Here is an 11817-nt window from a genome sequence, read left to right as displayed (position 1 = left end):
GACTCCAGTGTCTCTCGTATGCACTCTGACAGACTGCCTTTAATACACTTGAAGACTTTTGTTGTTTTATATACGTCTATACTGTAAACCAAGTGAATTTTGGAAACCTCTGGTGCCTTACTTTACACAGGGCCAGAATATCTGCATGCACTGCTGCTCATTCAAAGATGTTTATTTTTATTTTGTGTTAACATGGGAACATTTTGTGTTGTTTTTAATCCAGGTTAGATTCATAAAAACGCCTAATCTTCTGTATTTATACGTTGAGGGTCCTGCTTTTTCAGACCACGGGGCCTCTGCACTCACTTTTTACATTCCCTACGTTGCAGGCCTTTGTTGTTTTATATACCTCTTTATTTATTTATTTATTTATTGATACACATCTGCATTCCTAGATGATATTAGTCTCTTCTCGTAGAGCTTTCTTTGTATTCTACATGTTGTACGATTTACTTTGTGTCCCTGATTGATTCTTAAAATGCAACAGGTGCTCAGAAATCCTAAAAGAAGCCCCTCTCATTGTGCAAAGTGTGTCTGTTCCCCTAGTTCTCGACACACTGTTGATATCAGGCATGACACACGTGATTATTCACATGCTGGCAGGAACACGGGAAGCAAAGTCTGATCTTGTGCTGATATAGTTAGCTTGTAATGTGTTCCTTTAATATTTAGTGGAAAACTTAGTAGTTTCAGCCTTGATTAAGAATGAAAAAAGAAGAGGAAAAAAAATGAGTCTGTGTTAAAAAGAGAGAGAGAAGAGAAAGACAGAATAACAGGCAAACTGTAAAAATGACTGGCTGAAGTTGTGAGTTATGTTTAAATGGGGGGGGGGGGGGGGGCGCTTCATGGGAATAGATTGTAATGAAAGGCTGAACAGCGATGCCAAATAGAATAGGTTGTGTTTTAGTTTGTGTTGTCATCAGAAGCTCTTGGGATACTGTACAGTTTATCTGATGTGTAATTTCATACTACAAACACCCGTAGATGCCAAGTCATGTTCGACAGGGTGTGTGTCAACAAACCAAACTCTTCACACACGGAAACACACTTTCTGCTCAATGTTTGCACGTTTGATTGGTTTGATTTTTTTTTTTTTTTTATTAATAATAACTGTGACATAATAATAGTAGGAGGACCTTTTAGCGCAGCGCTCTAACTTATCAAACAAGGTTTTGTCTGTTTTAAATCTGTGATATTGCTGTTTGTAAATGTTCAATGTTTTTTTTTTTGGGGGGGGGGGGAAATGTGAAATAGTTGAGATGTTTTGACGCGTGGTTGTATGAGCTACGTCTCTGTAGCCGGTGTGGTAGCTACAGCAGATGACAGGTGACGGAGGAAGCATCCAAATGGATTTTAGACACTCCAACTCAAAAAAGACTCCTTGGACAAAAACAGTAAATTTGCCTTTAAAACCAGGGGAGTTGCTGGTCTGCTGCTGCCTCCATCGGTTAGTTAGCTTGTGTTATTGTGTGACTAAACTGAATCCAAACTCGTAATTTTCAAACCCCCAAAGTCACACAATAACACTAAATAACTAACTAACCGATGGAGGCAGCGCTAGCCCAACAACTCCCGTGTCCTACGAGGTAAAATGGCTTTGAAGGGAGCAGAGACGACGGCTTCAGAGTCCCGTCGTAACGGGCCGTCTGACAGCAAGGTAAAGCTGTGAGAATATTCTAAATAAAAACATACACTCAGATTTGAAAAGGTGTCTAAAATACATTTAACCGCGGCCTCGTCCATAGCAACAGTGTCGCCAACGCGGACTATGGAGACGTAGCTTCTACAACTCCGTCATCCTTTTAAGTTCAGGGCAGCGGTAAAAGAAGAATCTGAGGATTTTTAATAAAAGGATTCAGAGTAGTCACAGTGTATTATTGGGCGTACCTCCTGTGAAATGTATCCCATCGACTTGGACAAATAATTTCCAGAAGAAACGGCTCGTCTCCCGTCAATATTTTATTTTTATTTGACTAATTCATTTGACGGGGACAGTGTATTATAAATAATGTTAATTAACATCGCTGTAAATGCACCAGAAATAGCCAAAAGGCTATTTTTTCATCCGTTGTCCCTGGACACATCTTTAAAATGGTCTCCCTGAAAAACAACAAATACCGTGAAGCAGGGGTCTTCAACAGGGGGTCCGCGACCCCTAGAGGGTCCGCGGAGGTACTGCATGGGGGTCGCGAAAGTTTTGGTTGATTAGACTTTTTTTTATATTCCCCCCCCCCCCCCCTGCAATTTTTCCCACTAATTGAAATGTCTTTAAATCCACATTAACATGAACTCAACACACTGTAGTAAACAGATAAATGGAGGCAGAAGATGTCTCTCAGTCATCAATGCACACATGGCACTATAGGACCAGTTTGATATAACACAATGTTATACAATATATATAATTAGGGGGTCCCCGCTCCATCTCGCCATCAGTTTGGGGGTCCTTGGCCCGGAAAACGTTGAAGACCCCTGCCGTAAAGAGCTGCTCTCGCCTCTCAGCTAAACCCAAACTAGCGACTAACTAGCGATGTCCAGTTTGGACTTTGTATCTTAAGCAGGTGACGAACCCAGTGGCTGGTTGTTTTTTACGTCTGACTGGACTGTTAAAACTGTTAATATGGTTTTGTTTTGATGGGCTCCTCCTCAGGCCATGTAGGTTTTGGGTCACCCATTGCTGATATTGTGACTCGACAGATACTGTGACCATATTGATTCGTTTCAGCTTCAAAACGTGTATTCATGTTCATTTTACCAAAGTTACTGACGGCCACGAGTCCCTGAACGCTCTCGCTGCATGTCGCCCGTCTGTACCCAAAACCACCCATTGTCAAAATAAATCAGAAATGCCATAATTCATTTATTTATTGATTTATTTATTTGCCATGCAATGTTTAATTAATTTTTTTTTTTTTTTCCACTGACTCAGCTTCTAATCTTTAAGGAATGGTGATATTTTAAAACTTGTTTATTAAAATATAATATAACCAGATTTCAGTCATTATCCCTTTTGCACATTTATTTTATCTTTTGTAAGTTTTGGTTTAAGATGTTATTGGTTTCTATTAATTATTATTATGGCCATTTTTTTTGTGTTCGACAACCTAATTCAGATTTCCCAGATCATTTTAAAGTGGTTGAAAGTAAATATATTTACTTAAATACTGGATTTAAAAGGGATATTTTGGAACTTTTGATTGTTGTTGTATGAGGTAGTTATCCGTATAACTTTGATGTCTTTTTTTTTTTTTGTCAAGTGACCTTCGGTGTCATGAAAGGCCCTTTAAATAAAATGTATTATTTATTATAGTCCGTGATGGAGGTCGGTAACCAAAGCCACCACTCGTTTGACCTCGCAGAACACGGAAGTTGCAGGTCTACCGCTGCCTCTGTCGGTTAGTTTGTTTAAATTATTTGAAAAGGTTAGGAACTAGAAAACTAAAATGTGCCATTTTAGAGGCAACAACGCATTCGTTGTTCAAATTTGAGGATTTGCTTTATGGCTAAAATGATCCTGAAAGTGGTCAGACAAGCAGAGATACGTAGTGTATCTTCTAAAAACTCCAAACCTAGTTTCTTGGATCAGCTGGAATAAGCATCATCACAAAGCCTATTCAGAGAGAAGTGGTTTTCACAAGACAGCATCTTATTATTATTATGTGAAAACATAAATCATATTACAGAATATGATGCATTGCTGTAGATTAAACTACCCGACAGTATAAGAAGGAGTTAAAATGAGCTCAACCTTAAACATCTACAGCCGCAAAATGCAACACACACACACACACACACACACACACACACACAATGCAGCAGGGATATTAATCCAGAAACTATTTATATAACCGACACAGAGGGGACATTTTGATGCACAACGAGAACTTTTAATACGTTTTCATACTTTTACTTGAGGGCGTTTAGTCACGGCTTTAGTATAAAACAAAAAAAAAAACATTAAAACAATTGTAATAATGACAGCAAGATCTTAGAATTTCTTTCCCCAAAAGCTTTTGGTGTGATGATAACCATTAATGCCAGTGCAACTTTCAACATCTCTCACGTTCTCCTTTATGTGGTTAACAACAAAAATTACAACTTATTTCTGTTGCGCCTTTAAAGAAACCCGAGGACATTTTAGTTCATGACTGTGGCTGAGCTAAACGGGGGTGCAGCATGTCGTCCAGTAGGCCGTGGTGTAGTCTACTGGACGCAGTAGCTACACCCACTAGGACGGCTCCAGGATTTCCATATACCCGCTTATAAATGCCCAATGACACGCAGCAACATGCCGTTTCCGTTGTATTTTTGATATATCTGTTTTTCTTCTTTGCATAGGCTAAATAAATGTATTTCTACCGTAAATTGGCGCAAAACAAATGTATCTGAATACAGGAAATGAGGTCATTGATGCTCTGTATACACGCACACACACACACACACACACGCACACACACGCGCACACACGCACACTTTGAGTTTGGATCATAAGGAATTTGCTTCTTTAAAAACATTAGTATTTGATTGGCGTTTTATTTATGAATTTATTTTTCCAGTATTTATTTATTTATTAGTACATAAATCCACCCTAGTGCTTTTTAATTTTAGTTACTTTTTTTAGTTACTTTTTTAACACACACACACACACACACACACACACACACACACACACACACACACACACACACACACACACACACACACACACACACACACACACACACACACACACACACACACACACACACACACACACACACACACACACACACACACACACACACTTTTCCTTGTCTTCTTTATGATAGATTATATTCTCTTGTGTATTTAATTGAATGTACATCTGTACAATATATTGTATGCTTATGTGTGTGAGCTTTTCATTTATTAAAAAACAAACAAAAAACAAAACATTTAATGGGTAGGCGTTCACCAATGATGCCTAAATGCAGAACGGGGGGGGGGGGTCCTCCTCGTCGCTCATTGCGCATGCGCGACTAATGTTGCTGCCGTAGCCCACAGACCAGACAGCAGCAGCACCACCACGAATATCCAACCCCGGGGATGGTCTCATCACTTTTAAAAAGCACTACCGACGTTACATCGCCACAAAATGAGGTTCCCTTACTCGTAGATCCGCCAGGAGTAAGTATCGCCATCTTTAATTCGGGGTTTAGGCCGTTTTCCGTCAAAAGAAAGAGGCTAAAGTTTGCCAAGCAGCTGGCCTGCTCCCAAAAAGCACAAAGAAGCTCCGTATTTATTGTGACTCGAGCTAACGTTAACCCGAGTCAATGATGTCAGTTTGCATTTCCTTCAAAAGGGAAAATATAAATATCACCGGGGCAGTGCAGCCAGCCGAGGTTTATGTTGATGAAACAGTCCAACTACAGTTATTACACCGGTGCTAACGTTAGCTAGCTAGCTAGCTAGCTGTTTGGACAAATTAAAGGCTGGTTTTCCAGACAGATGGCTAACGTTACCTAGCTACAGGCTGGCTGGCAGGCTGGCTGGCTGGCTGGCTGGCAGGCTGGCTGGCTGGCTGGTTAACACGCACCACTGTACACAGTATTAACCATGGAGTCATAGATATGGTAACAGGGTCATATTGGCGTTAGCTGAGGGCGATGCCACTAGGATTCACACGGTAAGTGTGACCTGTGTCTACAGAAAAGGTCACATTATGTAGTCTGCAGACCTGCGGGGCTCAGTGGTTGAAACCTGCACATTCGGTCTCCTGGTCCTGGTCCGCCTGAGTGGCCCCCTGACCACACATCTGGAGCTGTGTAAAGGATGCATTAATGCCGAGGACACATTTTGGTTTCCACTGTATCTAATCGGGCTGGGCCACATGGAGAAAATCAGAGACCATGATGAATATAGTAGGGTTGACAATTAGTGCTTTAACGAAATATCTATACAATTAGTTTTGATAAATAATCAATAATGTGTATGTAACGACTGGGTAAAAGTAAATAATAAAGCCAGAACAGTCTGTTAAGTTCAGATGATATTGTCACTTTACTGTGATCCAGCCTCTAAAACCAGGAAAAGACGACACTGAAGGTCCCATGGCATGACGATGTCACTTTGAGGTTTTCTAACATTAATGAGTCCCCCCAGCCTGTCTATGGTCCCCCCCAGTGGCTAGAAATGGTGCTATGTGTAAACCGAGCCCTGGGTATCCTGCTCTGTCTTTGAGAAAATGAAAGCTCAGATGGGCCGATCTGGGTTATTGCCCCTGATGAGGTCACAAGGGGCAAGCATACCTCTCCTTTCTCTGCTTTGCCCACTCAGAATTTAGCCCACCCATGAGAGAGAGACACATAGCTTTCAAACAAGCAAAGTGGCAGTTGGTCAAGGTCTATATAAAAGAGACTTCAGATCCAGTATTAGGGGACCACTAAGGTCTATATAAAAGAGACTTCAGATACAGTATTAGGGACCACTAAGGTCTATATAAAAGAGACTTCAGATACAGTATTGGGACCACTAAGGTCTATATAAAAGAGACTTCAGATACAGTATTAGGGACACAAGGTCTATATAAAAGAGACTTCAATACAGTATTGGGGACCACTAAGGTCTATATAAAAGAGATTCGATACGTTAGGGACCACTAAGGTCTATATATAAAGAGAGTCAGATACAGTATTAGGGACCACTAGGTCTATATAAAGAGACTTCAGATACAGTATTAGGGGACCACTAAGGTCTATATAAAAAGAGACTTTAGATACAGTGATAGGGGACCACAAAGGTCATATAAAGGAGACTTCAGATACAGTATTAGGGGACCACTAAGGTCTATATAAAAGAGACTTCAGATACAGTATTAGGGGACCACTAAGGTCATATAAAAAGAGACTTCAGATACAGTATTAGGGACACTAGGTCTAATATAAGAGACTCTAGATACAGTATTAGGGGACCACTAAGGTCTATATAAAGAGACTTCAGTACATTTAGGGACCACTAGGTCATATAAAAGAGACTTCAGATACAGTATTAGGGACCACTACGGTCTATATAAAAGAGACTTCAGAACAGTATTAGGGACCACAAGGTCTATAAAAGAGACTTCAGATACGTATTAGGGGACCACTAAGGTCTATATAAAAGAGACTTAGATACAGTATTGGGACCACTAAGGTTACTATAAACACGAGCACGTCAGATGACGAGTATAGGGACACACTAGGTCTATAGTACAACAGAGACTTAGACCTAATACAGTATTGGGGACCACTGCCAAGGTCTAGTGATCATACCAACACCGAATATATCAGGAGACAGTCTTGGAAGAGAACCACTGAATGTCAGCCCTCCTATATATAATAGGAGACATTGGGGATACAGTATTAGGACTAGGGACTTACCACACCCTAAGTCTAGGGACTAAGGGACGAACTTCAGATACACAGTACCTGCGCGCACAATGTTAGGTCAGTGCTAGTAGACCAGAGAGGCATTCGAATACAGTAGTCGGGGCACGCCTACTAGACGCGTACACAGATTATAAGAGAGCACTTAGCAATAACAGTATAGCAGGAGCCCACATAGGTCCCTACCGTACTAAGAAGAAGAGGGGTTCAAGTACAAGTAAAGAGCGAGGACCGAACTGAAGGTCGATATATAAGCCAGCAACTCCCCAGAGTGACAAGTATGTGAGCAGGACCACTAACGTCACGGGTAAGGTAGACTACAGCACAGACTGTAGGAGTACCAGTGGGATCTTAGGAGGTACCGACTACAGGTATAGTATACAACCCAGAAGACTTCCTGATACAGCGTACTAGGACCACATAAGAGGTCGTACTATATAACCGCACCGAACGTCTAGGATACAAGCTGGATGTAGGGACCACTACAGCTTCCTATACAACTATAAACAATGAGATGGGTGCAGACTAGGTGACAAGTACAGGGACGGGGGGACCACTCAATGGAGTAGCTATGACAGGGAAGAGACCTTCAGAATCCGTATTTAGGGGACCACTATGAAGAGACGTCTATATAGAAGAAGCAGGTCCAAAAGAGCACACTAGGTGGGCGGGACTGTGAACCTTTACCGCCTCTAATTAGCGAGGATCAGAGTGCAAGTCTGAAATGGAAGGAATATTTTAGGGCGTATCTCTACTAACCCCAAAATAGGAGCCATGCGGTATACAGCTCAGCCTGGACTATGTAAGAGCTTCTGTTACACATCGAGCAGGGAGGCGACGGGGACTTTACAGACTACGACTGGAGCATGACCGATAATAGTTGAGTCAGAGCGTCAGGGAACGCGTGAGATTAGGATTTAAATCAGGGACACCACCTACCACACACCACTACAGACAGAGCAGGCACACACACAACAACACGACACACTATCTACCCCAACACAGCAGCACAGCACAGACGCACACCACACAGGCACACACAGCACACACAGGACACACACAAACACTAAGATACTACTCACGCTGTTACTTTATACAGGTAGTGTTCTAGGGGACGACGGCAGCTGGGAGCAGCTATGAGCCGTTTGCATGCTATGTGGACACGCAGGAAGAGCCCTACCTAACCAACACGCGTGAGCAATCAGGACATACGAGCACGCTTTTAATAGTTAACTCGCTCAACCATAATAAATAGGTTCCCATGATCTCAGCGCGGGGACATGGAAAGTGATCAGCGCAAACCCCCACCCCCGGCGCGCCCCCGCGGGAGTCTACCCAGTCGCAACAACGGCCCGCATTTCCCTATGGTATTTTAGCAGTAGATTAGTAAAAGTGCACAATAGGTCTATGCAAGCACAGGCGACACTATAAGCCACCACCCCGCACCCACGCCAGCACCGGCCCACAGACACGACAGGGACACACACACAGACACACAACACCCACACACCACAACACACACACAACACACACACACACACACACACACACCACACACACACAACACCACACACACACACACATACAACCCACACACCACACACACAGGCCCACCAGCCCACACACACCTTTAAAGGGAATGGGACAGAGTTAGCACGCCTGGCTTATGCAGTTGCCCAAAAAGCACACACATCTCGAGTGAGTTTAATGGAAGACACTAAATGCAACTCTTTTGAACCTCGGCCACAACGGTAACAGCCTTGTGATCGCATCGTTGAGCAGCGAGTTTCTGGAGAATGATAGTCGAGAACGGTACTATAGATATAAGGGTCAGACCCGGAGCATAACTATCAGAGAATGAAACGATAGTAAAGCAGAAAGAAACTACAGGAACTTGTGCAGCCACACATGATATCAGCTGCTTTGCTAAGATATAAGCCGCTCTACGCAGTAAGTTCAGGAAGGAGACATGAGAGGGTGTCAAATCAGACATTAGTATTTTAACCATAACAGGCTCTCTAACATCCATAAAACCAGGAAAAGTGGATTTGGACACGCCCTAAACGCACCATGCGCTTCCATCATTAAAACAGGGCCCTAGAGATCATTAAGATTGTACTGGTATTACAAGCCAGTCATGTATATGATTAGTGGAAGTGAACTAATCATCTGCAATAAATATGCAACATGAAGGTGTGACCATGAGGAGAACTCTATCCCTTCCCCACAGAACAGTCTGCATTAGGGCTTCAACTAAGGATTATTTGGATTTTTAATTAATCTGATGGCTATTTTCGTCTCTGACTGCCTGGGCTCTAACTAGAGACCAACTGCTGCATCCATGTGGAGTTTTATTCAATGAAGAAGGAACAAAACAAAACAAAACAAACACTTTCTTGGCTCGGGGCGAACACAGTGGGCTTTTCCAGAACCATGATGTCATTTTACTACTAGTGGCCTTTAGCAAGAAAGGTTAAATTTGGATGTGATAATGGGCGATAGCGAAAGGCATTTCACACCAACGAAAGTGTCAGTTAGCGGCTAGTCTCGTACTGTGTGACCTTCCTCCACAGCGCTGTGGAGGAAGGTCTGGCTACACCAGCATAGGAGAAAAAAAATAAAACGCTCTGGGTTGTTTGCATTTCTATAAACAAATAAGTCTTGGGTGGCGCAGCGACGGTGGCTCTGCAGCACAATACTCCTTCGAGACGAGCTGCGGGGGGGGCAAACAGCCGCTGTCAAGCCAGACAGTTCCCAGCAGCCTTCAGGCTGAACAGGAAGTCACAGAAACATCCTGTTAGGTCCGATTTGATAAAAATGCTATCGGACCCAAATATCAGCTTGTACACCGTCTCCAGTTGTTTTTATTATGACGGAGTAGCTGTTAAAATGCTCCACACGCGATCTGATGACTTCTAAACGTCACTATCAGCCACACAACATGTGTTCTGTACAGAATAAGCCTTTAAATAAGACAAATGGCAGTTAAGTCCCTCTGTATTTTATAATATAAGTTTATGTAAAACATGTTGAATCAATTCTGAACCAATCAGCTGAGAGGCAGACGTTTCCCAGCATGCCCTGGGTCTGCCTGGCTCCTGCAGTCACCCTAACACCCTAACTGCGCTGCCTGCATCTCAGAACTGCGGCCGCCTCGATCTCGTGAGGTCATCGTTGCCCACGTGTGCATGACGTCAGAGCAAGTTAGACACAAATCTACCCAGCATGCAACAGGCGGCAATCTCCAGGTTTTTGATTCTGCACTAGAGGATGAATACCCGACCCGAGCCCGACGGTACCGGCCGGGCCGGGCCGGGTTCGGACAGATTTTTAGAAAGGATGCTCGGGTTCGGGTCGGGCTCGGTCACATCAGCGCGATAAGGCATTGAACATTTTGAATTTTAAACAGCTTATTATGTAGGTAACCAATGGGCCTGTTTCACCTGATGCAAATGTTCATTTTTGGATTAAAATAAATGTCAAATATTACCCTAACATCCGTCTTCCTGTGTGCGGAAATTTGTTAAACTAGCTGTGACAACGAAAGACGTGCGTATTAAGCTACATGTGGCAGCGCAACGATGGAAGATGTTGTTCTGTTAGCTTTGCCCATTTTGATAGGGCTATGTTAATGAATTTCAATTGGCTATGATTGGGCCTCTTGTGCGGCCTGTGTAATGGCGCTTGTGCCCGTGTGCATTGATGCGCTCATCTGTTGACATTTCCCAATGCCTTCCTACAATTGCTTATAAAAGCGGCTTTCACACCAAACAAACGTACATGTGTCTAGTATGAGAAACAAATGCGATTTTAAGTGTGTCGGGCTCGGACAGAAATATCTTACGGCCTGTCGGGCTCGGGCCGGGTTCGGTTACTGCTCTGTCGAACGCGGGCCGGGCTCGGACAGAAAAATCCGGCCCGATCCGCACTCTATTCTGCACAGACCTGGCTCATCTCGAACGGGCCTGTTGTCCCAGGAAGGAACTTGGAAGAAAACGCAACATACAATATTAAATTAACACACAATACAGTAACGGAAGCTGTTTAAATTTGCTGGATAGACATGGTTAAATGTAATCTGCTCTTACCAGTGGAGTAGGCTAAATCCTGAGAACGTTAGTGTGTGCCACATCTACCGTCCTCGCTCCCCTGGGCGGCAACTAACTAATTATTTTTCCAGGTCAATCTGTTGCTTATTTAGTTGATTCATCAATTAGTTGTTGGTCTATAAAATGACGAAATGTGACCAAGTGTTTCCCAAAGCCCCTGGCCTTGTCAACGATGTTCAGTTTACTGCCTCAGAAGAGAGAAGAAACTAGAACATGGTCACATTTAACAAGCTGGAATCAAAGTCATCCAGATTCATCAAAAATAGATGGTGATTAAGTTCTTATTTGACAACTAGCCTGGACTTACATTAATACCTGGTCACTTT

The 11817-nt window shown here is 42.9% G+C and overlaps 1 protein-coding gene across 1 annotated transcript in view; it reads left to right on the top strand.

Moving 5' to 3' along the window:
- Window positions 1-5004: 5004 nt before the first annotated feature.
- LOC116685741 (protein FAM222B) overlaps window positions 5005-11817 on the top strand; it is a 13563-nt gene continuing 6750 nt past the window's right edge. Inside the window, exon 1 of the mRNA XM_032510656.1 lies at window positions 5005-5145. The gene's annotated coding sequence lies outside the window, so the exon portion shown is untranslated. The remainder of the gene's footprint in view (window positions 5146-11817) is intronic.

Source organism: Etheostoma spectabile, unplaced genomic scaffold, assembly GCF_008692095.1.
Source record: "Etheostoma spectabile isolate EspeVRDwgs_2016 unplaced genomic scaffold, UIUC_Espe_1.0 scaffold172, whole genome shotgun sequence".
Classification (NCBI taxonomy): domain Eukaryota; kingdom Metazoa; phylum Chordata; class Actinopteri; order Perciformes; family Percidae; genus Etheostoma; species Etheostoma spectabile.
The sequence above is the reverse complement of the archived record's forward strand: the minus strand, read 5'-3'. Positions and strand labels throughout refer to the sequence as shown.